Here is a 25,417-nt window from a genome sequence, read left to right as displayed (position 1 = left end):
CCACACTTTTTTCTTAGTCCATCTCTGAATATGTGTTATTCAGGGTGAAGTCCAGTTGACCAGATCAGTTGAAACGATTTTCTAATTCAAGGGAAATTCTGGATTTCTCATTAAGAACCCATCTCACATACAATGCCAGTCCATTCTCACAACAAAGCGTCTAATACACTCGCCAATCTACTAGGACTGCTGTACAACCTTGCTTTCATGCCTCAGTTTACAACTTAGTCTAAAGGTCCACTATCAGCTGTGTTTATTTTACACATTCAGAAGTTACTGAGAATTACAAGCATTCATTTGGAATCATGTTTCTGCCAGCCTGGCAGATGAATATCCAATTTCCATTCCCTTTTAGCTCTGTTTTTGGTCTCTACCTCCTCCTAACTCCTTTGGGAATATCTCTCTCTTTAGCTGCTAAATGCTCTGTTACATTCACCAGCTAGTATTCACCAGTTTAGTGCTGAGCAGGTAATGTACAGTAATTTGTTAGAGCTTTTTGCGACAGGAAAAGCTACCTGTTGAGGCTGAAAATAACACTATGAGAGCGTTGAGAGTGAACCAACACTGTGAAGTTGCAGGAGAGCCAAGCAATGAGCTGAAACTGTGAAGAGGAGACTGTTCAAGGAGAGCTGAGCCGGAGATTCAGGTGATAATTCTCTGGAAGAGGTGATAGCTTTCACAAAGTTTTCACATTGTTTTTTTTTGCTATTGCATTTGTGTTTATAAAAATATCAGAGAGCTGCTCCTTTAAGTATGAAATGTGTATTTTTGCAACGCAAACTAGCTCCATATCAAAGTATTTCCCAGGAGAAATGGTTGTTTTATGACTGTATGTTTTGTGTTACGTGTTAAGGAATATTAAGTGACATTCATTATATTTAAGTTTTGTGTGATAACTGACAGTTCTACTTGACAGCACAGCTGGATTATTAGCTATTTTCGCACAAACAACAAAGACCATTTTCATTCGTTTATTACAATAAATTTCAAAAGGTTGTAAGCTCCAATCTACAAAGTCCACGTTTGCTTATTATCTTGTCATTTCATCTCCTGACAACAAAGCCCGGCAAAGTAAAGCTGCCATATCTGAAAAAAATTTAAATAATTCATCAAATTAGGCGTGCATTATCAAGTAGTGGCAGGACGACTTTTTTTTTCATCAGAGTTGCATGTCCACATATGAAGCCTAAGCATATTAAAAGAAATGAGGAATGAAATAACAAGGAGAAAAGGCAAAGACTGTGTAATAGGACAGGCGAATTGAAGGTGTGTAGGATTACCTCTGGAATATCAAAGAGTGCCTGCATCAGAAAGGGTTAGGCCTTCCGTCATTAAGCATGCTCTCTTAATGATGAGGCTCTCACTCCTGCACTGATGAGGGAAGGAGAGACACCAGCGGCCAACTAATTGGAGTCAATTTCTGCATTACTGAGTGTGGGTGCACATGTGTTTATGCATGTGAATGGAGCATGTGTACATCAGCGCGCGTCTGGGTGTCTGTCTGTCCGTCCGTCCGTCCGTCCGTCCGTCCGTCCGTAAGAGAGGCGGAGTGCGTCTCCATTTCAGCCGCTGCGTGCGAAGAATGCCTGATTCCACCTCATTTTACTGCATTTTTAAAAACACCTTTTCCGCCCGTCTCCATCAGTCAGTTGACCTAAGGGGAGAGACAGACACCAAGCTAACAAGATGAATTTAGTCAGGGAAGCAATTGAAGGGCAGACATATTGACAGACACCGAACACAATTGAATCAAATTAGTCCACAGTGTATTTATTTAGTCCAATTAGTTCCAGGACTAATGCCAGAAAAGAAAATTGCCAATAAATAGCTCACCTCCACAGCACCTTACTCCTTCTTCAGGTGAGCTGAGGGGCAAAGTCAGAAGAAAAAACATCCTCAATCTGACAACAGATCATTGATTAGACTATTTAAAATACAGATCAAGCCACTGTTAAATTTGAAGGTTTTCGCAACTCACCACACACCCCTGACGAGGACCGTGTTTTACACTAATGGTCACAGACACAAATCCCAGGCAGTGAGCTTCAACTTGTAGCTACTTTCTTATTGCTGCTGAATTTTGTCATGGTCTTAAAAGGCAGAGAAGACTGACCTTCTGTCTTGTTCGATTGTTAAAACAGAAAGGCACAGAAAAATATCCCAGCAATAACAAGAAGTGTGTTGTACAGTTCCATTCCTTACACGATCCAGAATAACTAGCCATTTATTTACAATTTATGAAGACACCACTGGATGTTTCCAAGTCAGAAGATGGTCTATCTGATATCTCTCTATTGGTGTTGTTCCTAGATCATCATAATCTATGTTGGTCCAGGACCATCATTTTGTTGCAAGAAACATCAAGGGAGTTAAATAAAGGACTCTGACTCAGGAGACTAAGGCTTTTATCCCATTTAGAACAGATTATTATACTGTTCACTTATTATATTCAGTTTCTTTTCAGTTTTCTGTTGCTGTCAGGTTAGGTTAGGGCTAGGGTTAAAAAACATGAATTGGGTTAAAATACACCCTTTCACAGTGTTAAATACATACATTACATACATTTTGCTTTGAAATGTCTTAAAATGACTAGACCTTTGTTACATTGGCCATATTGTAGAGATGTACTAATCCATAACTTCTGGGAGAGAGTCGGAGAGTGACGAAGGAAGTCAGCAAATGAGACATGAATAAAACTAAACATGACCTCACCAGTGAACATATCTTCCCAAGTCACATCAGATAGATTTTCATCAGTCATGATGGTTGTTTTATAGTGTGTTATCTACCGGCGAAGTGATTTTGACATTTCCTTTGTTCATACGCCCCAGCACAAGCCAGATTACTTACTGTACATTTGCCTATAAAATTTAGGACTTAATTCCATTTGCTTTATATACATTTTGTGAGGCATTACAGTTTTGTTCCATCATATATCAGTGAGTTACTTATTCCCTACAGGAATATCTTCCACAGAGCATCTCAGGACATCACAGGTTGTGATTGTCATTTTTTTTTTTTTTTTTTAAAGAGGTGGCGTAAAAGGTAAAAGGTTTTCGAGAAAGAAAATGAACATGTTTCCTTCATGTTCTGTGCCAGCAGCTCTGGTGAAGTAGGGCCTAGTTGTTATTTAGCTCAGATGACATGTGCAGATTGTGCATTTTGGAAGACAAGATTAGACAATAAGTAAAAATCAGAAAGTGGAAAAATTATGTGAAAGCCACAGTCTTGATATTACAAAAACAGATGGGAAATCTAGAGACTGAAGCCAGTGTTGTTTAGCTTCCTACTTTCAGCTGCCCTATCTTCAACCTTTTGTCTAAGAGCATAATAGAGACTGGACTCTCAAATTACCCAGCAGTAACCATGGGTAATTTCTCTTTTACTGCATCTTAGAAAATGATACAAGGGCACACCAGTGTGAAGGCCTGAACAGTAGAAGGCGGTGACTTCTGCTTAAATGGGAATAATTTTCAGTACCAGAAATTAAAATCACTAGTGGTACATTCTGTTTTTAATTTGATTCTGCTCAATGAACAAAATTATTGAAATTAATCTGTTGGGTTTCTTTTGGTGACAACAAGGACACAAATTCACTGATGACTGTTGAAGGGAGCACAGCTTGAGGAGAAGTGCCTGAAAAAAATACAAAAAAACAGACTGCAGTACCTTGAATGTGAAAGATTCTTAAAAGTTCCCAGATGATCAAACCCTGCATTCATGTCATGAACATCCTCTGAATGTGTTGACAGCTAGCTGAGCCTGAATGTGGTACTTGAATTTGATATTAGAATTGGAACAGAAAATTGTGTTTCGGCATCAACAAGTGCAACAAAAGTCAGAAAGAGAGCCATTATCTGTGTTCCAGATGGACAAATAATACATGCTGAGTTCTTCGTGTGCAGTGATGTTGCTGGACATCTGAGATGACAATCAGGCTCAATGAGGATGGACCAGATTCATTGATAGCGATTATAAAATGGGGATCTGCGAGGAAAATCCAGCGCCACACTGTGCTGATACCCACAAATTCTGCATTAAAAAAACAGTGGGTTGGCCCAGGTTTGTTTATTTTGAAACCCATCAGGACAACTCTGTCTGAGGAAGCATGTCTACCAGTTGTCAATCACACAGGCACAACTCAGCCCTATTATCACCTAAAATGCAGGGAGAAACAAACATGTCCACAGAATGGGTGACATGGAATAAACTAAACACCAGGACTCAAATGAATTGCACAAGGAGGCAAGCTATTTATTCCCAAGCATGAGACTGCTAATTAAGAGGCAAAACCACCTGTATGAGTCAACCAGTAAATTAGCTAAAGGTCTGATTGTGACAAAATACTGGCTACAAAGTACTTTTTCTCTGCCGGTATCAGTAGCAACAAGATAGAGCTATGTTTATATAAAAGCTTGGAGTTTATCACATTTGCCTAGTGAAATTGAAAATTGCTTAATCAAAGCTTGATGATTATCTGTGTGTATGTGTCTGCAGCTGGGTGTTTGTGTTTTACATAAAAGGTTTAAAATCTCTTAAGTTCAACTAAAGTTAATGGGATCGTGCTTCCTGCCAGTATAGAAATGAATCTGAGCAGACACTTCCTGCAATGCAGTGATTGTATTTGTTGCTATAGTGGCTAATGGCCAGTCGTCCTCCCCCTCATGGCCTTCAAGCATTCTGTATGTCGAAGAAACTAAAAGGGGATACCAACGACCAACATCAGGCCATCAAGTAGGCTGTAATTTTTTTTTCCTTTTATTTTGTTTTATTGTTTGTTTGTTATTAGATGGATTTTTTGGGTTTAGTACTTTTGGTAACACTAAGGTACACAAAGTTACGAGTAAGTGATAAATGATACGGATAGTTAAATCAAGAAACATTAATGAGGAATTCCTGAACAACTGATTTTATGACTATACAGTAAATAATGATGTGCTACTCCTTTTGTGCACCTTCAAATAAAGTGAAACATTATACTAAGTAGTCACTTTTATACTCTAGGAAGATTAGCCAATGGCCTAAAAGAGATCCAAATCAAATCTAATCAACTCAAGTAGTCATTAATTACTAATTACTTAATTATTAGTTATTCTTTTTGTGTACTTTCAAGTAAAATGAAACATCTTACTGAGTAGTAACTGTACCAAGTATTCCCTCATTACTTCATGATCACAAATTGATGTCATGATTATGACAATTAGTTACTCAGAGTTATTTTTTCATTCTTTTTTTATTTGTATTTATTTATTTATTTATTTATGTATTGTTGCTACTATATGTATTACTGGGAGATGATTTGTAATTTGATGGTGTCTTGTAATACCATGTGGGATGGGCCAGATATTTACATGACACAGAATTAAAAAAAGTACCTGACTAACATTCAAATCCAAGTCATATTCAAGTCATCATATAGCATTATTGATGCTGACGCCTTAAAAATAAATGTAGATAGTAATTACTAATTAATGAGTCAACTTAGAAACTACTCAGTATTATGTTTCATTTTAGTAATTTATGAGTCGCCACTAGTTTGTGCCAAGCAGCGGCTGGTTCATAGTTAATTTAGGAACTATTCATAATGAAAGTCATCATCATCATTAACTAATGATTCATTAATATAGTATAATAATATTGTAGCTGCCAGTCTGTTCTCTAAGAGGGGTTGGCGGGGATGCTATCTTCATTGCAACATAGCTTTACTTCAAAAAGCACAGCCCAGCTCACTGTAATAAACAGTTTGCTTCACTCGAACAACTGTTACACATTTGGAGCTCTGGCCATACCTTGGGTTTGCCTGATAGTATGGCAAATTTGACACCTCAGAATTGCTGTGTTATGTACATGGCTGAAAGAGTGAAAGAAGACCAACATACGTTAAGTCATGAGACAAGATGCCATCAGTCCTCTGCAATATTAGCATAAGTTTAGAAGCCATGAAACTATAGCTATGATATAAAAAAAAACAATACCTTCACTAGATCTCTGACTATTGTTACATTAAGGTCTAGTGTATAGGATTTACTGGCATCTAGAAGTAAGGTTGCAGATTGTAAGCAAGCAATTACCTCCTACTGGTCGCTAAAAATGCAAAAAAAAAATATATATATATATTAAAATGTTAAAGGCTCTCTCTCAGGCTTGTGTTTGGTTTGTCCATTCTGGGCTACTGACTAACGTGGAAGGGGACCCGCTCCCTCTGTAGATAAAAAAGGCTCAGTCTAAGGTAACAAAAACACAATTCTTGTTTATACATTAATGAAAACAAGTGTGTTTTAAATATAATACATAATTATATTACATTCAATTTCTGTCAATAGGCCCCCAAAATCCTACACATTGGACTTTAAGTATAAAGAATATTTACAGATATAAGCTTTGACAATCCTTTTACCACATAACTATAATAACATGAATTTGTATTGTAAATAAATCTATCCTAGTGGTAATTAATTCAATTATGCTTGTTCTAATACCTTGCACAGGAAGGAACCCCCCTAATGGTTTTAAAAGGAACCAAAATTATCACAAGCTTCCCAAATTAAACCAATTTCACTGGTTTTAGGGCTGATGCTATGTTTACACTATCAGCTTTTAAAATGAAAAACTCCTCCTCTATCCTTCTGTCAGCCTCTGATGGAAGATAGAATAAACCATGAATAATGGTAATTGTTGTCAAATCAATGTGTAGTGTAATAAGTAATCTAGAATTGATGAACATTCAATATTGATTAATGACAGAAGCCTGCTTTACATTGAGGCTCGATTGTCAATAACTATTATAGCATTACAGTTACTCGTGTAACAAAGCAACCTGCACTGGTTTTTTGGACTTTTTCTTGCATTAATGTATTCATGGACTTTTGTGTGCGAACAAAATAAAATTGTAAAATAAGTAGAGAGTGTATTGTTCCAAAAGTTTAAAAGAAGAGCAGTTTGTACTGAGTGTCATTGTTGAGGCTCAGTTTCCAGTAATGAGTGAATAACAAACAGCTACCCTGTATGTCATGTCCTCTTAATGGAGCATGTAGACTCAGTTTTTAACCTGTTGCATTTCTGTCGGCCCCCTTGGTTTGATAACATGGCTTGATTCAAAGTACACTGAAATTGCAAAGTCTTTATATAAATGTGCTACTGAAACCATCTGTTAAAAAGAAAGCCACATTTTTACTAAGATTCTGTTCCACAGCCGGTGTGGCAGTGGTAGACAGCTGTTTTTGGATAGCTGGTTGGACATTTTAATGAAACTGTGAAAAATAATTGCTTGTGCTTGTGATGCTGGTGGTGCTTGATAAGTAGTAAGAGCTTTCACTTATTCCCCTCACTTTATCAACTTAATTACATTCTATTTCATAGTGATATTTATTCCAAAGTGAGGCATCTAGCATTGAAAAACACTGGCTCATTCTCCAAACCCCTTTACAGACTGGATTATCTACATTCTGAATGATGAAGAGGTGGTATTTTCTTTCTATCCAAAATGAATACATTTCATTTCATCTTGGGAAATAGTGGGAGAATGTGTGATATTATTGGTTGAAGGGTGTTCATTAATTCAGTCTGCTATGAAATATAACTGGATACCTCTTAGTGAGTTTGCCAGTTTTAGGCATTTGTTCAAATATTCAGCTGCTAAGTTTTTATTCGAGCCAAATTCCACTGATAAGCTCACCTTCAGCCAGAGAGGAGGAACAAATCACTGTTTGCTCTGAGTCAAAAACTGCCTGTCTGGTTCAGGACGCGGATCTGGATATCACATTTTGCCATTTTGTTTCGGAACTCCCAGGGCTGATGACAAAGCAGTTCATGTACCACAGTGCTGTAGAATAATTGGGCAACAGTTAGGCAACACCTGTCACTCACCTCTACAGCTAAGGAAGGCTTGTGTCACATACTGGGCAAATGTCAAGATGTGAGTTTCAACCTGGTTTAAATTGCATGAATTTCATTTTACTTGTATGAAAACAGAATACCATTTTTTCCCCTAATATTTTGGCACTTTAATTAACTGTATCTTCAGTCAGCTCTGTTGCCAGGTTAAAATGTTGGGAGTTAACGTTGCTGCAAACCACTGATGACATTCACATTTGTATGTGTCATAGGCTACGTACCATAGACGTTTATACAAAATGTGTCATATCACGTATATCAGGAGGTAGAAGGGATGGTAAGAAAGCTGGCAAGCCTGTTTCAAAATCTGTAAGTGTCACACCACTGGATATTTTTAAGGAGTCCACGGGACAATTTCCAGCTGTGTTTCTGGCGAGAGAAACCAAATATTCTTGACAGAAAGTCTGGACATTTCCAGCCGTGTGTGTGCTGATGAAAACAGGTAATTTAAGCCAAAACATGATCATTTCCTGACCCTAACCAAGTAGTTTTTGTGCCCCCTAACACAAAAAGCAGATGCATTTGCCATGTTTTTCACATCTAACCACATGTTGCAAAATGGGTTTTCATGGACTTCACATGTAATTCCATAGGCTTCACACAGACATTTGTATAGTTTACCATAGGTATTTACTAGGGATGCAACAATATTCAATATTTTATCGAACCGTTCAATACGCCCTGTTAGGTTCAATACACAAAGGCAAACAATACAATACAATACAGTACAATACAATACAATACTACAATAATGTTTGTTGTTTAACTTGATTGGATACTGCATATGTTTTTTATGGTAGGCAATTAAGATAAGTGTTACATTTTTATAATAAGGTTTGTGGTTTGACTATATCTGCTTTTAATAATTTTTACATTACATTATTATTTTTTTATATTAGGATATCGAAACCGTACCGTTACCGTGGCCCAAAAACTGTGATGCATACCAAACTGTGGGAAAACTCTAACGTTGCATCCCTAGTATTTACACGGATTTCACATATAATCCCATAGGCTAAAATCAAGTTAAATCCCCCGCCACAAGCGTTTTTTCTGGGGAGTTTCTCCTTACTCGAATCAAGGCTAAAGAGTCGTTCACTGTACAGATTGTAAAGCCCACTGAGGCAATGCGATTTTACATGGGTTTTTGCATGTGTTCCCCTCGGTTTCACATGTAATACCATAGTTTTTGCATGTATCCCCATAGGGATACATCCATCATGTGAGAATTTACATGGGCTTCACATATTATACCATGCGCATGTGCACAGCACATTTCACTTGAGCAAGTCACATTTGTTCCACATATTTCACACATGATTTTATTGTGTTTTTACATGTTAAATTTCCCACGTGCAAGATCACATGGACACATAATCAATGTATTTTTTCTGGAAGTAAAATTAAAAATTTAATCCAAAGAAACTCTCAGCATAAAGAAAAAGTTTAAACATATCTGTGGTTCGCAGAAAAGTGCATTAACAACATTTAATCTGAGAGTTGGGCTGATGTAGCGATAGGGTGACCAGACGTCCCTGTTTTCTGAAGATAGAGCCCTTACGCTGGAAATGTCCTCGATTACATGTTTAGGCCATTAAAGCTATAGCAGCTTTGTATCACTCGTCTTCCTCTTCTGCCTCCTACTAGCTCACACTAGTTTTAGTGTAAACTGCCATGGAAAGCTGGACCAGAAGCTAGTAAGAGAATCCACAACATCACCATTTTTTCGAGTGAGGGAAATTGGAGAGGAAGGATAGGAGGAAGACTGGATAAGAATAAGACTGAAGGATATAGAGGAGTACAGGCAAAAAATATGATTACAGAGCCTGCCAATTTATTATGCATGCATATGCACTCTGAATATGTTGGCGAAAGTATTTTATCCAAAAGTGTACTATTAGTTTATAAAGATTGGAGAGAGTCGGAAGGAAAAAGTCAGGGTAAAAAGAGTTAAAGAAGAATGTAGAGAAGTATTTATGAAGAAGTAAAGTGAGGGGGGTGTAGACGTGTATGGGGGAAAGCTAAAGAGAAGGAAAAGACAAGAAGAGGAGAAAGTTTGGAGAAGAAAAAGTTAAGAGAGTAAGAAGTGAGACGCAAGAAGAGTGAAGAAGAACAGACGGAGGAGGTACAATTTCTATTTCCTAGAAATGGAAATAACCTTTTTAATGACAACATGATAAGAGAATTTCCATTTATTCACCCAGGTCAAGACGATACAATGGTTCACTGCACCCTTAGTAATTCCTCCTTTTTCAATTGGCAGCACATTCTTCCGAGAAATATATAGCTTCGGCTGGTATACGTTTATTACGGAGTTACCAATGCCATCATCATCTTATTTATTTAAGTTGTTGTTGAGGATTTCACATATACCATTGTCTCTGTTTCCATTTTTCCCATTTTCTCTTCTGTTCTTATTCCACCCAGACTACCAGGACCACTGAATGGCTGTTCAGATTGGACAGTTCTCTCTGAAGTGTTTCGTTGATATAGTTGTGTTCTCTGTCTATCACAGTGTGCCTGTTGGGGTTGTCATGTCAAAGTCTGTTAGTGTATCTGATGGGTTTGCTCTGTTGCAGTGAGTCTGTTAGTGTGTCAGTGTGGTAGTGTTGCTTGTCCGTCTTCTCTGTCTTGTGCATATAGATCATGAAATAAACTGCATTGCCTTACTGTTTGATTTTTTTTTTAATCAAGTTTTCCATAGTATCCCATAGCTTTGCTCAGAGTCATGGTAGTCTAAACTTTAATCTTCTTACATGGTTTGCAAAGTTGCAAAGTACTAAATACTCAATTCTATCACTCACTCTGCACCCTAGTTTATTATGGTACATCAATTAACACGGCCATTATACATCAAACCAGAACTGTCTCCATTTTATTCATAGATAATAACATTGGATATTTTAATGATATATTGACCAGTTGACCCCAGTTATCCCCAGCCTGTCCTGTCTCATATTAAAGCTCTCTACCTCATGAGGAGATCCGATATTATAGCTCAGGCCTCCAGAGTTGGGCGCCAACTGATGCCACTTGCTCCTCTCTCATGGAAGTTTTAACGCCTTTACCGTCCCTGCCTGAACCCGCCACGTCTTCATCATCTCTGGACTCTGGTTGATTCTGGTTGAAACTGCTGTAAATCGCCTCTGTACCTTATTTGCTCTTGCCAAACTGACTGCCTTCCATCTCTTAGGCTGTGCTTGGTCCTGGTCAGGCCATGTTCACCAAGAAGGTTGCTAAGCCCAATTCTGTTGCCGACTCACCCGGCTCTGATGCCCAATGCCGGCGCAATTCTAGCCAGACCCCTTACGTACAATGTGGGACAAACATGACATTGTAGTCTAAAGCAAGTACAGATAATACCTCAGCAGGAAATTAAATAATGTGACTGCAAAGGTCTTGTGGGAATCAGTGCTAATGTTGTCAATCTAAACTGCTCCCCTTCAGAGTTGAGGCTAGTCAGCCTAACCCAATGGCGCTTAAATCGCTAACGTGCCAGCACCATGTGGTTTTGTTTGGTTATATATAAAGATAATGACTACATTTTCATTTTTTATGGAACTTAGTCATGTCAATTTATATTTTGTGGATGCAATCAAGTGATAAAGGAGAGCCCAAGCAGATTGTGTGGTTGGTTGCACATGAAGAGGGAAGTTGATGATGCCGAAGATGATTTTGCCAAAAAAGAGAACAGAGTACTGTCGACTGCATGAAGTGTCTCTTAGCCAATCAAAGTTTCACGATAAAATCAGCGAGGGTAAACCTGCCCCGACTTCCCATGGGACCTATAAGCTGAACACAACAGCCAGACTTCATGTGTGTGAAGCTCAGCTGCAGAAGGAGAGGACTCAGTGTTACCAGTGATCGCTGATTGTCTGCCTGTGTACTCAGAGGGATTGCAGATATTGCAGGTTTTTATACATATCAGCTCAGTGTCGCCTCTGTTGTTATTTTGTAGGCCTGATGGATGGTTGTTTGCTGCATTCATTCTTTAGCCTTGGCTTTCACTCTAAAAGCTGTGTTCGTGTGTGAAGGCGCGCATGTGAGATTGTGTGTACGTGCGTTTGTGTCTGTGTGTTCCTCGTGTGCAGGCGTGTTAAAAGCTGAACGACAGGCCCCACGATTGATGCTACATGTAAAACTAAAACTGGCCCCGCCTGAACACTGTAATACATTACACTTGACGACAACAACGTGTCCTGAGATGACAGCAGGACGCGCCCCAATACCAATAAATCCATATTTCCCCTTGTACTCCGCTCATATACTCTCTTTTCTTCACACCGAGGCATCATCGCCAAGTCACACAAGAGCAGGTTATATCCTGTGTTACACAAGAAGAGAGGTGGAAATGAGAGAGAAAATTGTTCTATAGGCAGGCTGAGGATGAGGGAGAAAGAGCTGCGATATATAACTAACAAGAGACCATTGAAACTAGTGGTTGATCGATTTTTTCACTTCAAGTGTCAGCGTTGTTTACAAAAAATGTGTCCATGCCGCACAAGCTTCTCAGACATGGTTTTGCTCTCTTTAAATGGGGTCAATTGAAGGGCAGACGTATCATAACACAAATGCAGCGAACAGAGAATGCCGGTCCACTCGCAGCTGGCAAGCTACTGTGCAGCAGAGATGGCAAAAATAGACACATTCTTTACTCAAGTAGAAGTACAGATACTTGTGTAAGATAAGACTAGAAAGAGTAGAAGTACTGCTTCATCTTCTTTACCCAAGAAAAAGTAATTTGTCTACATCTGAAATGTAGTCAAAGTATGTAAAATGTGTCCCTCTGAAGGACATTTCTACCAGACATTTCTGTGTAAAGCTAACTGAACCTCATATTAATATAATCTTACTAAACTTCAAGGTAGAATCAGTAGGATTTGTTTCTAGCAGATAGCAGATTGTTGAATCTTATTCCCAGGACGTCAACTGCAGACATATTTTGTTTGTAAAGTGTCCCAAGCAGCAAAAAAAATTGATAAAATGAGATAATCCAGGCAGAGGGCTGCAGGCTCTCTGCAGCTACGAAACACTAACACACCTTTTCTGTCCCATTCCGTCTTGTTACGTCTTTCATGTTGTTTCATCTCGCTATGTCTGCTGTGCCTGATATGCACTGATGGGTTGAAATCAATCTTGTGGTGTTGGTAAGACGGCACAAAGATGCAAAATAAAAATAATAGACAATTCCCCTCAAGTGCATTAAAACTAAAGTAATGAGCCTGTTTTGAAAGTGTAAGGAGTAGGAAGTACCGATATTTAAATACATAAATACTCAAGTAAAGAACGGATACCTGAAACATCTACTAAAGAACAGCAACAAAGTATTTGTATTTATTGCCTCTCATGTACAGTACTGTGTGGTCAAATGTGGAGCAGATGCAAGTAGTTCAGAATGACTGCGTGAGCTGAGGCCATACAGTTTTATCTCTTGACAAAACACACATTTGGTCTCGTACCGGTGGCTTGTGGCTTCCTCGCATCAGATTGTGTCTGTATGCGAAAGGAATACTGTTTTACCTGCACTCACTGTGTGCACAGCATTCTTTATCTGCCGTTCTCTTTCATCCAGCGGCTCATTTTAACTGACAGCCTACTGAGTGTCATTTGATGGCAAGCTTTATTCTGTCTAACTTCTTGCTGGGTTGCTCTTTTGTGCGCTAAAACTGTCAAAATTATATTTTGAACAGTGTACCTCCAGCCTACCCTAAAATCATATTCACACAGAGCTTTATCTGCGGTTAGGTCTGCTTGAGTAGGCAAGGGCCCTGAGCAGAATACATTAAAGTAGTGAGCTGCATGTTTTCTCTATACACTGAGAGAACAATTCTAACTCTTTGGACTTGCTTTGAACTCCTGGGTATGAACTTTTAAGGGACATGACTGTGGCACGTCACGAAAAGTTTTGCTGCGATTTGGACTGAGACTGGCGCCGAGCGGAAGTTTTAATGACTTGACAGCAGTTCGTAACTGCCATGCGACACAAGACTGACGAAAGGCTGCCTGCGCACATGCTAAAAAGGTCTCCTGCACAAACACACATGAAAGCGTTCGCATCTACATGAGCGCAGACATGCAGGAACACACAGGTAAATGCAAAAAGCAAAGCATGAAAGCCCCTACAAACACAGTCAGACACATCCAAATGACATCTTAAATATGCATACATGCACATGTTAGAGGGAAAAGCGGCGACGCGCGCAGAAACCCACAAACACACTTAGACGCAAGCAGTGATCTGTTGTCCTTGTTGTTGTTTTTCTGCTGTGCCTTTCATGTTCAAAGCTTAGTGTGTGATTCCTCCATCTCCGCTGAGGATAGAGGGAAAGAGCATAATCTGTGTGACGGGGTAGAGGTGAAGAAAGAGAAAAAGAGGTGGCAGAACGAATGAAAGGCAGGGGAGAATGTATAATTGAGCAACCTTGGCGATCTCACATCCTCATAACACGATTAGGGCTAACCTGGCATCTAAATATGGAAGAGGAAAATGTTCCTGTAGGTTACCATTGCCACGGGCCTTCATATTTAACATGATAATATTCCATAATATTTGTTGATTGCTTATTCCCTGTAGGCGGATGCAAGCAGGGTGTTTCTGCAGCTTCTCAGGCCCTCACAAACATCTCCGAGAACAAATCTAAGGCCTTGTCTTAATGAAAAAAAAAAACACACTGCACGGCTGAAGAAGACCTTTATCCAGGACTAAAAAGCGTTAGTGAAAAATGTCCCAGCAGTAAACTGTTGGCGGCGCACTGATGCGAACGGTCAGGAGAGTTCACCTCAGACTGGAGCCATCAACACGACCATCAGTGGAGATGATGGGTCAGTGGAGCCCGTGTGTGTTTGTGTAACCATAATAAACAGAGTCAGCATGAAGTGGAGATGATGCCCGGCAGATATTAACAGCAAATAGGCTCCAGATTTATCTCTCTGTCCCCACATGCACATGCACACACACACACACACACACACGCACACATGCTCACACAGAGCACTCGCTGCCCCTCTGGCGTGAGGCCAAACTCGGCAGCGATGGGGTAGAGTGACAGAAGCAGCAGTTGGCAGAATATCAGCAAATGACAGCACATGTATGGGAGAACATTAGTGTGTGTGCATGTGTGTGTGTGTGTGTGTGTGTGTGTGTGTGTGTGCATGACCACATACTATGTGTTTATATGTGTGTGTTGACAGAGACAGCTGGGCTTTAAACAGGAGCAGGCTGTTAGATAAATCAATGAGGCAGTGGGGTGGCCACCACCTCCCCTGTTACTCAGCAGAAAGGACCCCTATTCATGTACTCAGTTTGTGTGTGTGGGTGTCGGTGAATATCTGCCTGCTGAGTATTTGCCAGCTCGTGTTTGTGGACCCTGCTGTGGACCACAAACACAAGCGATCAGACCCCACTCTTCCTCATCAGGCCTTGTCTTTGTCTGATCAACAATGGCGTTGTTTTGGCCTTCAACTTCACCCACTCCACCCGTTATTGTCTTACTGTTATTTATTTATTTATTACTTTGATTATTATGACAATTGTTAGAAGCTATTCACGTAGCTCACCTGGTAGAGCTCACACCATGTATTTAAGGTGAGTCGTTAACAAAGCAGTCCAGATTCAATGACATCCTGGGCCCTTTGCTGTATGCCATCCCTTATATCTCTGCCTGCAAAAAATATGATATTTAAAAATATCACATTTTGTGGTTGTATAGATGGTGGGGAATTGTCTGTCACTGTGAAAGAAAAAGGAGCAAAAAGCCGGCTTTCATCTGCTTTAAGATTTTCACCTTGGTCTTAAGAATGCGAAGGGCCAAGGGTCTTAAATGATGAAAGTGTGAAGGATGAAAATAAAATGCTGGTGTTATCACACTACCATTAGGATCGTAGAAGCGCGGTTATAAATATTGGATTTTCATTCATTTTCATCAGACTCGTAGCAATACCAAGATATTGTGCAGTGTAGGAATCCAGCCATGGATGCGCGAAGTACGGTGCTGAAGAGGCCACGGCACCCACTAAAACAAGCCATTATAAAAAAGTGCTCAGTTGCACAAGTGACAAAGAGGGAGCATGAGAATATAAAAACTTTATTTAATGATGAAGCCTAATGTTTCTCTACAATGATGTGGTTTATCAATCAAGTGCATGAGCTACACTGCAGACTGGCGTCTCTGTTAACTCCTCCCCTCTGTGAACTGTTTGTATCCTAACTGCGCTGCATGTATTGTAAATCATTCGGCTGTTTACCTGCCAGTAACATGCATCTTTGTTGATCAGATCACAAGTGGCGTATATCAGTGCACACCTGGCATTATGCATTTTGACATACAACTTGAGTGACCACTTGTACATCACTAGGACAAACAGACAAAATCTTTTTTAGACTTAATGTCTAGCATTTGCTGAATCCACAAGAAGGCCCAAATAATTAAGCATTTTTCATAGACAGCATTTAATAGAGTTTATAAACCTGCTCCTAAACTGTCAACTCTTTAAATTAGGTTTTCTAAGGTGGTCTGGGGAATTTCTCCTAGGATGACAAAATAATTAGCCTGTATTGGTTACTGGTTATTTGTAACATTTTAATACAATGGCAATAAATTATTCTTAATAACTATCAGACATCATATGTCATATGTAAGTCATTCTGCCCCTTCAAATTAATACATAAAACATGAATATGGCATACGATTCACCATGATGTCATTACAACAACTGACCTCTCAGCAACTGTGACTGACTTCCAGCATCTCTGAGTCCAGCCTTGATAAGATAAAAACATGGACCAGCTGTTAGTCTGGCGATGTTTGAAGTAGTTTTGAAAGGTCGAATGGAGGTCAGATCTTACATCTAGATTTGCAACAGAAAGTCCTGGTCAGAAAAGGGGACGTGGGTTATGTAGCCTTCAGTCTTAAGTCTCGTCACTGTTGTTTTATATAAGCCTTTAGTTATTCCCCAGGGAAACATTTGCGGATCTGATGAATGTGATGTAAATCTGTCCATAGTTGAGCAGAATGCTTTCCTCTATAGTGTCAAAAGCAGCACTTACCGTAAGACTAGCAGAACATTTATTTGAAAGGATTTCATGACCTTCTCATAATAAGATGTCTCGTCTGTGCATGTAAGCATTCTGTATGAATGGGTGAATGCATGAGTGCCAAGATGTGAGTGTATGTGTTTTACATCTCGCACTGTAATAAATTTAAAAGATACCCCAATTGTATCTTCAAAATTGTTCCAAGACACGCTATATTTCACAGCCGCATTTGGCGGAGCTTTTGAAATGAAACAGACCTAATTGACCTCCCTAAATTGGAATACAGCTAATCTTTTCCAAAGTTTCATAGAAGAAGTGCAGAAAGGAGGCCAGAATATGCTGCCAAGCTTTCACTTTCATCATACTTTTGTAAGGCTATTGAGTAATTTCTTTATTTGCAAAGGATTGCAATAACCTTTCCTTTACAAGGTCAATTACTTCTTTTCTTCATCCACTTCTCCACAAGAAACTTTCAAATTGAATCACCTTCAAATTGCTGGTGATGCATTGAAAATACTATCACAAGACATACATTTAAATTTATTTTTTTTATTATTTAAGTTAATTCTTTGTGACAGAAGAAGTGTCAATTTCAAAGGAATTAATCTCCTGGTAAAATGCCCCAAGAACTAACTGTCTGTTGTCAAGTTAAAATGAAGGATATTCATCAACAACATGGCTTAATTATCACCTAAAATGTCTTCAGAAACACATTTCAGTGAACATTTTTTGTAATATAAGAATATTCCAAACGAGCTGCCATGTTGGTCCGGTTTGAAATCCCGGAGTAGACACCCCACGAGTAGCGTTCACCTAGTCAGGCACAGCCAGGGAATAATTGCAAGGGTATAGCCTGTGTTGGTCAAGCGTCCAATGCTTGTAAGGTGTGCAAGACCTCACATCCAAAAACGCCCCTGTGGACATGTACTATAACAGTCTACAGTCATGCTAGCACTCTGTGAGCTGTGAAGGTACCGCAGTGTTTTGAGCTCATTGCTAACATCGGTAATTAGACATGAAAATCACAGATTCAAAGACTCATACTCACTAACTAGGCGTAAGTTAGTCACCTTACCTTCTTACTGGTTTAGTAGAGGGAATGCTGTTTTTTGCCATCTCTTATCCTGGCGGTATGTGGAAACATATCATTGGGAGAACAGACTTTGACACAATCATCAAGTCTCCCTTGAGAAAATTCTCCTCCGTTCGCTCGTTTTACCTCGGTTTCTATCACTCCCCCTCTTCATCGTCTTTGCCTCCTCCATCAGTGGGTTTCTTTTTCTTTCTTCTTCGTTTCCACAGTTATTCCAGTTGGTCCATTGTTACCTGGGGATGGCGACCGGGGAAAATAATGCCTCTTCCTGCTTTGGTTGTGCCATGCCAGATGTGCTTCCTTTGTGGAGTGATTTGATAAACACTAAGGGGTGATTGTGTGTGTTATGGCATGTAATGAACGCAGAAGTCCCATTACCTTCATTCCACCACTACGGCAAAATCGCTTCACAGCCAAGCTCCATTCAGCTTGGTGTGTGTCCTCGGTGGTACTCTAACAATACAAGGGCCTGCTTGAAACATTGTCGTACAGCAGTGTCTAATAAAAGAGATCTATTCATTTAATTTGCTGAGACTGATATTGATGTTGAATCAATTTAAATTAAACCTCTTTTTTCTATTGTTACAAACCCAGGACTTATTTACAGTCAAGGTTATAGTATGTAAATGACATCTCTTCAACATTAAAGGATGACTTTATACAACAGAGCGTTTCTAGCTTCAGTATAGTCTCAAAGTCTTGCAGTATAAACGCATAAACATAACACCACCTCTATGGAAATTTAAGCATCCTGCCTTATCCTTAGCCAAGCCAGTGCAACCTGTTACAAAAGCAGGGTTCTTAGTCAGCCAACTGTTGCTATGGTTACAAAGACTATCAGATAGGTAGTATACTGAGAAATAAATTTCCTCTCCGACCAGCGTGCATTCTCTTTTTTTGAAGCCAGGGACACATCTCTGCTTGAGAAGATGATGAAAAGCAGATCCAGGGTGTAGGAGGTTGTGAAGATATGTGATGCAGGGTGCCACCGAAGGGCAGGTGAGCCCACCTGAACAAGTCCAATATGGTTCCTACTACATTAAAGAGACTCTCCTGTTGAAAGGCTCATGTTCTCTCTCTCTCTCTGACTTGCCTTGTTTTCCTATCATGCCCATTCATTTGAAAAGGTTCTCTCTTTTCTTCCTCCCCAGTCTCTCACTCTCTGTTCTTCAGCTTGTGACAGAGGAGAGGCCTGTGATGTCCCTTTACTGAGGTTACTGATGTCACCTGCACTCCATCCTGTCCTCAGCTCGACTGAACCTCTCTCTGTTGTCTCTCTCCCTGTGCTTCGCTCTCTTACAGTTGGACCAACATTTTCCTACTCCTGGCAGTATGATGATGTTCGCGCTTATCTTTAAGTGTGTGTGTCCCTCTGTTTTGACACCTGCATGCTGTCAAGGACAGGCCCAAAACGGCACAGGCATTGGCAACCAGTGCCAAGGCAAAAAACATGCTTTGATGGCATGTCATGCAGACTTCAAAACATTTGGCGAACCTTGTACATGAAAGCCGGAGTCAGAGTTTAAGAAGTGGCAGTAGTATCGTTAGAGACAGTAGATACTTCAAATGGTCCGAGTTGTATGCCTGGAAGCATCTTAAAAAAGGTTGTTTACTTGACCACAGATTCACTCTGCCAGGGAACAAAGTCACATACTTATTCTGTCACCTGGCACTTTAAGCAAGTCTTTAATGTCGCCTGAGTCATGAATGCAGGGTCTCTCTCATTCATCACTCTATCTCAGCCATGCCTCTTGGCCCCATCAAACTTTGTCCAGCTTCCCACCAACCTTATCTAACTAGCTCTTTATATTCTCTATGAAAAACCATCCAAACCAAAGTCAACAACTTATTGACTGTTGTTTGGCAGTCCAGTTGGTTAGCACTTAACGTTTCTGCAAACCGCAGACACGTCCAAAGGTTGATATTTGTACCAATCGTGGCATATCATGTTCACATTATAGTGTGCTACCTTTCACATCAGTTGTGGTTGGATGTCTCCCCGGGTACACAGGTGTACAGGAGATGACAAGTACTGAAATGTGGTTTAACCTAACCTTAAATGTGATTATTTTGGTATTAAAATTCCATCTTTTTTTATAAACATTTTTAAAGAAATAGTTCAAAATGTTGGGAAATAAGCTTACTTGTTGTGTTTCTGAAAGTTAGATAAGAAGATTGATACCACTCTACTGCCATTTAGTTATGTAGGTTTAAGTAGTGGGTGATTATTGAGAGTACTATTGATCCAAGATAGAACTGACAGCAGGATTGAGAGAGAAAAAGTAATAAAAACTCAATGGTCAAGTTAGAGAAAATTTCCTCGAGCAAAGGTCCAGAACATCATGAGTCAACACCATATTAAATACTTGATATCTGATATTTTCCTGTGCCCTCAATTCACATTTGTATGTTTGCTCAAAACTCTTTGCTGTCTCATAGTGGTTGCCGCTTTAAATAATCGCCATGGTCTCAGAGACAAGACCCACTGATTTTGAGCTGCGTGTAAGAGTCCATTGTTGGCTCTCTCAAAACTCTCACTGTCCATTTATTCGGGCAGTTGTCATTTCTTCTCTTGCCCGTGTGTATTTGTCTGACTTGAATCACAATGCCTAACGGCGATTTGATTGGCTGAGTAGCATCACATAAGTGATTTACAACACATGCCAATTGCCTGAGTTTCCTGGGCCACTAGTGCGGTAACGGCTGGTAGGGCTGTGCCAGTTAAAACACTTAAAACACACTCTCATGTCTGGATCCAGACATGGACAGCAATCAGCCTAGTGGTGATCTCAGGGGGGTGGAGAGTGATGGCAGGGGGGAAGCATTTTGGTAACTTTGCAAACCATAGAGCCAGGAGGAAGTTTGGTCGGCTTAGCATAACGGTTGCAAACAGAAACAATTAGCCAGGGTCTCTTCAAAGCTCCCAAAATATGCCTACCAATGCAAAGAAAACTCACAGAGAGTTCCATGCTCCATTTTGTTGGCAGTTCACAGCTGGCAGCACTGACTTCCTGGAAGTGTTGTGGTCACTGTGAGGTTGCCAGGAAAACAGTAGAGATGGTACACAGAAGTGGTGGGCAGATGGATAAACTGTCACTACTCAAGAAATAGTTACATCATCTAACCTTCTCTGACACAACAGACCGTCAGTTTTACATTTTGTTTGTGTATAAATTAAACCCGAATACAAAATGTTAATTTCTGGGCATTAGAGGTACTTATAGTCTCATTTGTAAAACTTTGAAGTTAAGCTGGCTAGTTCTTTCCCTCTTCAAGTCTTTATTCTAAGCTAAGATAATTACCTTCTGGCTCTAGCTCCTTACTTAAGTCACACATGAGAGTGGTGTCAATCTCTTCATTAGACTCTTGGTAAGAAACTGAAGAAGCAAGTTTTGTAACCAACCACCAGCTATAATGTTGTCAGTTAATGATTCTGCAAACCACTGACACGATCACATTTGTACGTGTCACAGGCTACATACCATTGACATTGGCATTTCTACAACACGTCATACCACATTTACATTACTTTCATATTGAAAGGTGGAGGGGATGGTGGTGGAGTTACAGGACAGAAGGCTGCCAAGCCAGTGACTGCAGTTCATGAATGTTTCAAAATTTGTGAAAATGTGAAAATACTGAATATTTCTTGACCTCAGCATTACAATATTTCTTAGGGTGACACTACTGGCTACTTGTAAGGAGACCTCGGAACATCTCCAGCTGTGCCCAGAGGGCGTTTTTAACGAGACCTTGGCACATCTCCTGCTTGTTATGGTGACCAGAGCAAAAATTTAAAGCTAAAACATGAAGTTTTAATAACCTTAACCAAGTGCTGTTTGTGCCTACACCTAACTAGAGCATAAGCACAGTGTGTCATAAGATCAAATTGAAACGTAAAGTTGCAACATCGACAAATGTAAAGTTTCAACATATCCATGGTTTGCAGAAAACATACATTGCTGATATTTTGTCAGTTGAAAATAGGTGCGGAGTGGAGCATTAGGTTGCATGATTGATCAGAAGAAGCTGTTGTAAAAAATCATTCTTTTTCTCAGTAAAAAACATACTTGGTATTTTCATTCTTGCAGCATGTTTGTTCAAGCCACACAAAAAAATCAAAGGCAGAGGTGGCTTTTTTCATCGAATCATCCCAATTGTGAAGCCACCCATCAGGAATACTCCAGATGGCCAATCTACCATTGGCCAATAATAATTGCTTTTCCTTAATCCATGTTTTAAAATGCTTATTTGTCTGTAATGGTGACATCTGTTCAACATGTTTGCACTGACTTGTTGAAGGCTTTAATAACTCATACATGCCTGTATCCATCATGACCTTCAGAAAAATATACAATGGCTGGTTTTTGAGTCCAACTTTCTTTTAATGCAATCCCTTGCAATACTTCAAGGAGTTGTTTATGTTGAGTGTGTCATGGCATGATTGAGTGATTGAGTGCATCATTGAACAGGTGGACCAGTTTGAGTGAAAAAGCCTGGGGCCATTTTTTCATTCTCCGTCCTTGAAGTGATATAATAGCTATTCACACTGGTGAGCTGTGGTACATTGAGTAGGTTTTGTTTCTATTACGCAAACCATAAAAGTCTAATATTACACCTACTTAAATTGAAGTAAACTGAGCAAAACATGTTGTTTTAATACTAGACAAATACAGACATGCACTTCAAGAAGGTTGCTGTTTGGTGGGGGTGTACAATTTGATGAAATGGCCACAGTATAATGCAGGCGCACACACATAAACGCACACAGATATAGAGTCAAACGAATTGTTGTCATCAAAATGATACATACACACAAAAACACTGCGCATCTCAGGAGAAATGTTTATTTTCAGAAACTGTCTCTTTCGCTTCCTCTCGCTCTCCTTCAAAGATCCTTGCTTCACCCGAGCTGAGTGAGTCGATGCCACGCCACCATGGAGAGTTTGAAAGTTAAAAGGCGGTGTTTATTGTTTCTAAAGGAATATGAGAATACACAGACATTTCCTGCCACTGCTGTCTTTTTGAAGTGCAATCTCTGTTTATCTTTCTGCAGGGTTTTAGTTTACATTGGAGAATTCTCAAATAGAATGCTATTACGCTTTTTGTGTGAAATAAACATCAAATGCGATATGCTGCGCTCTCATCATAATTGCACTATGCAGGACCCCTTATCTGTTTCAAAGATGCTATTAGTAGAAATAAATTGGACATGATACATGATAATCACAATAAACAGGGTTTGCACAGGTGCACCAATAACACCAATTGTTCCACTGATCAAATAACATTGCAATAGTGTGAAAGCAGCTTCTTAAACAACATCATAGTGTTCCCACTGGGGGACTGTCACACATGGTGGGCTTCGTGCTGTAGAGTTTTCATTCCAAAATGAGATATCCACCATCTGAAAAACGTGGCACACGCTCTTGCAGAAATAGAAATAATTTATGGTATTTTTTTTTTCAGACAATATTCGCTATCATAAGCTCTCGCTTAAAAAAACAAATGGCAACATTACCAACTGGGTTTAAGGATTTTAAAGATACTGATTCCTGAATATAATTCAGTGAAGAAAAGAGAATCTCTGAGACCTAATTTTTCACAGCAAGCAAACGTTTTTTCAATTCTGTGTGCAAGAACTGCTTGTTCTCTGCAATATGGCATGGTATGTAAAAATACATATGCACACCTGTACAAGCATTTTGACTTGTCTAACACAGGTGTGCCTAATAACATTAATTATGGCTGCAAGTTATTTAATTAAGAGCCTGGTGTTGAACACGCTGGCTCACTGTTATGGCTTAAATTAATCATTTGGTTATTAGTTACACCTGTGCTTTTTGATGACAAATGAAATTGACTGCCTTGAAAGATGAATAATAGATACAATTACAAACAACGGAGAATGTTCCCGCAGCAGGACGTAGAAAACACACTGTCAAGATAGACAATGTTGAAATCAGTATAATTACTTTTAGAGCTGAAATTGTACAAATTGCACATGGAATTGAGAAACTGCAGCTGGTAGCAGTGATGATTCTAACAAAGACTCAACAAAGCCACCAGGAAGAGAGTAGAGTCCCTACTAGGGCTGAACAATATCCCCCCAAGTAATATATAATGTTGTGATTATTTTGAGAGATATTGCGTGATATGAGTCACAACTAGAGATACACCAATTGGAAATTTTCTTAGCTGGTTCCGTTTTGTAAAAGTCTCACCTGGCAATTTTAATTTTGGCCAATTCCTATTTCCTTTCTTTCAAAGAATTGACAGCACATAAAAATACTTTTGTAACCTTTATTCAAAGGAAAATTCAATTGTATGTTCATTAAAAGACATTGACTATTAAATACATTTTCTCCAGGCTACAGGACCTCCTTTCTGGGACCTTCTGATCAGCCAGTAACCGTTCATGGCCAGTCATGCTGAAAGCCGTCCGATTCTGGTTTCTAGCCAATCGACCGGTGCATTTGTACTCATGATTAACTGGGAACTGTAATATTGCATTGCATTTTCACAGAAAAAAATATTTAGATGATGATTTTTGCTGGGGTCTATGCCAAACAAACATCTGATGAATATCATTTGTAGGCCAGGGCATCTCTGTAGCACCATGAAACATCATTTATATTGAGTTTACCTTCATCAAAAAATGCAGCTCCTGCGATTTGAATATTGCACTTGGCTATATTGCCATTTCGATAACCTTTCTATCAAATAAGCTGCCTAATAGACCTAAGTGCTAATCTCTGTGTAAAAATGTGCTATTGTGAAATAGAAATCCAAGAAAGCCACTCAAAGAGAGAGATTTGGCGCCCCAAATGTTTGATAAAAGGCCACAAAAGCACCCTCTTGGATGCCCTTATGGTTGATAAAACATGATAGGATATGTCAAAAATGTAATTAAGTGCCCTCTAATCTGTCCTCTCTGCGTGATGGTGTCCCACCGCATACAACTGGTGCCCTTTTTATTTGTTCGCCCCTGCCCCTCAAACATCCTCCAGTCTACCACTGAATACTTCTTTTCAACATTAGCAGAGTGTGGAAAAAATAAAGAAGGTTCCAACGTGCTAACATTAGTCAGCAGGTTGTAACAGTGCTGTAACCTTTTTATCCTGAACTGGACATAGATAAAAATAAATAAATAAATAAAAATATCTGTGGTTTACAGAAATATACATTGCCAACATTTATTCTGGCGATTGGGTTGGCAGGAGATGAGAGACATAAAGTCCCATCATTCTGGGTATTAGGAGCATGAGCATGTATGACATTCAAGCAAATTGCTGTTTGCCATCAAATTATACCAGACACTAGGCATATGCCAGATGTCCTACTGTAAATTAATGCAAACTGTCTAATAATATTAGATGCCTGCAGTGTATACCAGA

The 25,417-nt window shown here is 39.5% G+C and overlaps 1 long non-coding RNA gene across 1 annotated transcript in view; it reads right to left on the bottom strand.

Annotated features, from left to right (window-relative positions):
* Nucleotides 1-957: 957 nt before the first annotated feature.
* The window catches only part of LOC311269166, an 84,069-nt gene continuing 59,609 nt past the window's right edge, over nt 958-25,417 (bottom strand). Inside the window, exons 2-3 of the long non-coding RNA XR_014624050.1 lie at nt 1,834-1,865; nt 958-1,654 (exon numbers count right to left, since the gene is read on the bottom strand). This is a non-coding gene — a long non-coding RNA (uncharacterized lncRNA). The remainder of the gene's footprint in view (nt 1,655-1,833; nt 1,866-25,417) is intronic.

Source organism: Pagrus pagrus (genome assembly GCF_965226575.1).
Source record: "Pagrus pagrus genome assembly, chromosome: 2".
Lineage (NCBI taxonomy): Eukaryota > Metazoa > Chordata > Actinopteri > Spariformes > Sparidae > Pagrus > Pagrus pagrus.
This window is presented reverse-complemented; position numbering and strand designations above follow the sequence as displayed.